The sequence below is a fragment of the Priapulus caudatus genome, unplaced genomic scaffold (genome assembly GCF_000485595.1).
Source record: "Priapulus caudatus unplaced genomic scaffold, Priapulus_caudatus-5.0.1 Scaffold17, whole genome shotgun sequence".
NCBI classification, from domain to species: Eukaryota; Metazoa; Priapulida; class Priapulimorpha; order Priapulimorphida; family Priapulidae; genus Priapulus; species Priapulus caudatus.
In genome coordinates this window covers 1,285,072-1,289,334 of record NW_014577078.1, presented here as the reverse complement: position 1 = coordinate 1,289,334, position 4,263 = coordinate 1,285,072, and positions in this window count along the sequence as shown.

Here is a 4,263-nt window from a genome sequence, read left to right as displayed (position 1 = left end):
ATAAGCGACACTTAGTTTCAGTTATAATATGGACAAATTTGTCCTAAAATAAATATCATTCGGTTAAATAGCATTTAGGTATAAATATAATTGCACTTTTGTGATTACCCCTCGGTCTGTAACATGCAAAATAAATTTGCAAATGCGCAACTTTTTAAGGGTGGTAGCACAATCACGGGTGCCATGTCAGCGCCGAAAACATGAAGATTTCGAAATTCAATATTGTTTCATGACAAACTTGAATGCGTTATTATAGAAATATGTTGGTATATACTATTATTTATGATCATAATATACTCTAAAATTCTAGGGGAAAGTATCCCTTTCAGATATATATGTTGCGTATACCATGTATTGTAACTGTTAAATATTAGCAAGTTTGGTATTTTTGCATATTTTGGAGGTGTTAGGCTTAATGCTGTTTGAAAGGAACGTGCACACAGACCACATACATGCAAGTGCATGCAAGTAGCGCTCAGACAGTACTCATATAAAAAGACGTACGTCCATCTATGTGAAAGGCATTAATATAGCTGGCTAGGAAGGTAGGAAAACTGCAGTTTTTGATTAGTTCTTCCAATCTTACCGACCAATTGTTATCTAAAGAAGATTCCAGTTGTCAGGTAACTTTGATACGTCAACAATTTGATGCGTCAAATCATGAGATTTTCAACCATCCAATCCTCAATTCAGTGATAAGTATTAATTAACCATGGACAATGTTCAGTGGTCTTTGGTAATATTATGATATATAATTCTTAACATAATATTAGAAATCTGAGAACTATGTACTACAGTTGATGTATTATCCCTCGATCCTGTCAGGTATAGTCCTTATGATATTTATGTTATACATACATCATTGCATAATAATCGTTTTTGCTTTGCTAAAATTTGCTAAATAGCATAATGCTATGTGGTTGGGTGAGTGAAAAAAGCCACTTGATTCAAATAGCAAATGTTCCATGTGGATGAGTACTTTTTCAATTGTGCCCATTAGTCCCATATTTTGTATGTCATATATATATATAGGAAACGGCTAATTTTATTATTTGTGTCATTTAAGTGCAATTATCATTACTTATAAGGTTTTATCCTGTGCCAAGTCTGTCGTATCTTGTTTGTGCCAAGCCTATTAGTATTAGGTTAATTGTATTTTGGATATTGAGATTAATAGTCATAGTGGCTCGAAATTTGCCATGTGTGATGCTGTTATGATAATTTCACAGTTATACACCCTCTCAAGATGATATGTGGGTTGTGAGCAATGTTAGTAAACGTCAGTTGATACATTATTATATTTTGATCATTACAAGATTTCGCCATTGTCATTGATGTTATTTTATAACTGTAGTGTAAGTGTCCACACACAAACTACACACCAAGACCAACTGACCGTCCGAATGAGTGAGAATAGAGCCAAATTAAAACAAGGTGGTTCAGTCTTACCACCATTTGGTCTAATTTTCATTTATTAGCTTGTTGGCTATTTGCACTGGCAGCAAGAACAAGTCCGCTGCAGCTACAGCACACACGACGCCATTGACTATAATAACAACTACAATAACAACTATAATAACAACTATAATAACAACTATAATAACAACTATAATAACAACTATAATAACAACTATAATAACAAGTTGTTATTATAGTCAATGGCGTCGTGTGTGCTGTAGCTGCAGCGGAGTTGTTCTTGCTGCCAGTGGCTATTTGCATGTACTTTAATATGTTATAATAAAATGTTATAGCGATAGTAAGTATAAATAAAACAATAAATGTGATTATTGCTTGTTGTATTTAAATTATGCTGCATAGTACTAGTTATTTAGTAATTTATAATTCGTAAAAAAGTATTACTGTACTATAATAAGGAATGAAGAAACATTTCCTTTGTATAATTGTGTCCCATATTCCACTGATATCTTAGTGGAGATTATGAGACTTAATTGTTATTGTATGACAGCAATAATCAACACGCATGCACGAAGGAAGATACACCATGCGGCCGTCGTACTCAGAAATGATTATTTTTACCACGGTAGAAATAATTTAACCGCGGTAAAATTATATAGCCCTTTTTACCCAATCAGAGGCATTGTTACACATAATTTAACCGCGGTTAAGTCATGTGTAACAAGGTCTCTGATTGGGTAAAAATACAATTACAAAACACAACTTCCAAAACTTTCATTAGTTTTAGCATATGGTTTTAGCTGAAGGTGTGAACGTTCAGGCTGAGCTGGAAAAGTGCACCGTCATGAATACTAATTGCATTAGTTTTTTTTTTGCTAGACCTCACGAATTCATTCGTTTCACTGACGCTCAGCATATCGCTTAATCATAATCTGAAATCATAATCATAAATGTGAGGATATTGCTCCCGTATGTCTTTGCCCTTTTCCGGATATCCTTCTCACGGTGTTTTTGAATTCTATTCTCATGCTTATGTATCTAGAGACTTTAGATTTGATCTTTTAGAAGGTTTCTTGGTCGTCTTTATAGATAGGTTCTTATCATGTCATGTAGGTGAAAATGAATTTTTCTTTTAACGTTTTATGCACTGCTGATTTGCACGCTTGAAACTGCCGGTGCCAGTAATTCGTGTTGGCCCGGGGCGTTTGTCGGTTCAAGGATAAAATGACCCGCTTCAGCAAAACCAGGATTAAGTAGGAAATTCTACAAATTGAGTTATGTGCATATCTGAATCAATCATTTAATTACCTTTAAAATGATATATAATATTTGGCTATATCTAAAGAATTGACCGATCTACAGCAATTTGAAAATCGGAACTTATTCCAGAATATGCAGCTTTTGAGATAAAGCGTTCCGGGGAAGGGGCCCAGTCGGGGATGAGCGGTTTTGTTTCAATTAAAAATGACCATAATAATCTAGAGATATCTGAACCTATATATCCGGATTAAATATGCACCTAGGAACTTATTTTTGTAAAAATCTCATTTTTGTCCAGGTAGGCCATTTTCAGCATTGACATGTGTGCGTGCTCATTACTCAAAACAATGACTTGCGACTTAGTCCGTATTACGCTGGAGCGGGTTACAAATGATCAGGACGGTTATAGGATAGGATGATATTTATTACTGGACATGCTTTCTATCCTTGAGCCCGTTTGTCTACTTTGTTCTGAATTTATTATAGCTATAAACCAGTATAGTTTAACTAACCGAAGAAAAATTGTATAATAAGTGCCGATAGCGATCAGTAAGGAATATTCCAGCAACGATCTCAGCACGTACCGTAAAGTGTTACCAAACCTGTTCTGGCAAATTACTGGTGGTACAGGACACACTTCATTCTTATCTAGGCTAGTCCGAGCAGACCCCAGTAAACACGCACCCTCAGATTAGCAAAGCGCAGTTATAACGTCTGCGTGCGGACAAATCTAGGTGTGCTCGCGGTTCTCTCGATCATAAAATTATTAGAACAAATAATCGTTGAATTTGGCCTAGTGTAGCTGAGGGGTCGTTGTCGTATCAGGTGCTACAGATATGTACCCGAGGTATGTATATGTATACACAAGTATACCAGACCTGTATCTTCTCAGCATATATGTACTCTGTGTTTACATAAACGTACCTGCCCCTGAGATGGAGATCGAATGAATACGGTTATGGAGGAGGAGTAGGGGGCAGGAGGAAGAGGAGAAGGTGATGGAGTATGGGGAGGAGGGGGAGGAGGAAGAGCGGAGAAGATGATGGAGATCGATTGAAGAAGGTCATGGAGGAGGAGTAGGGGGCAGGAGGAGGAGGAGGATGAGGGAGTAGGGGGAGGAGGAGGGGAGAAGGTGATGGAATATGGGGAGGAGGAGGAGCGGAGAAGGTGATGGAGTTCGAATGAAGAAGGTCATGGAGGAGGAGGAAGAGGAGGAAAGAAGGTGATGGAGTAGGTGGAGGAGGAGGAGGGGAGAAGGTGATGGAGGAGGAGGAGGAGGAGGAGGAGGAGCGGAGAAGGTGATGGTGATCGAATGAAGGTGATGGAGGAAGATAAGGGGCAGGAGGAGGAGAAGGAGGAGGGGAGAAGGTGATGGAGTAGGGGGAGGAGGAGGGGAGAAGGTGACGGAGTAGGGGGAGGAGGTGATGGAGATCGAATGAAGGTCATGGAGGAGGAGTAGGGGCATGAGGAGGAGGAGGAGGAGGAGGGGAGAAGGTGATGGAGTAGGGGGAGGAGGAGGGGAGAAGGTGACGGAGTAGGGGGAGGAGGTGATGGAGATCGAATGAAGGTCATGGAGGAGGAGTAGGG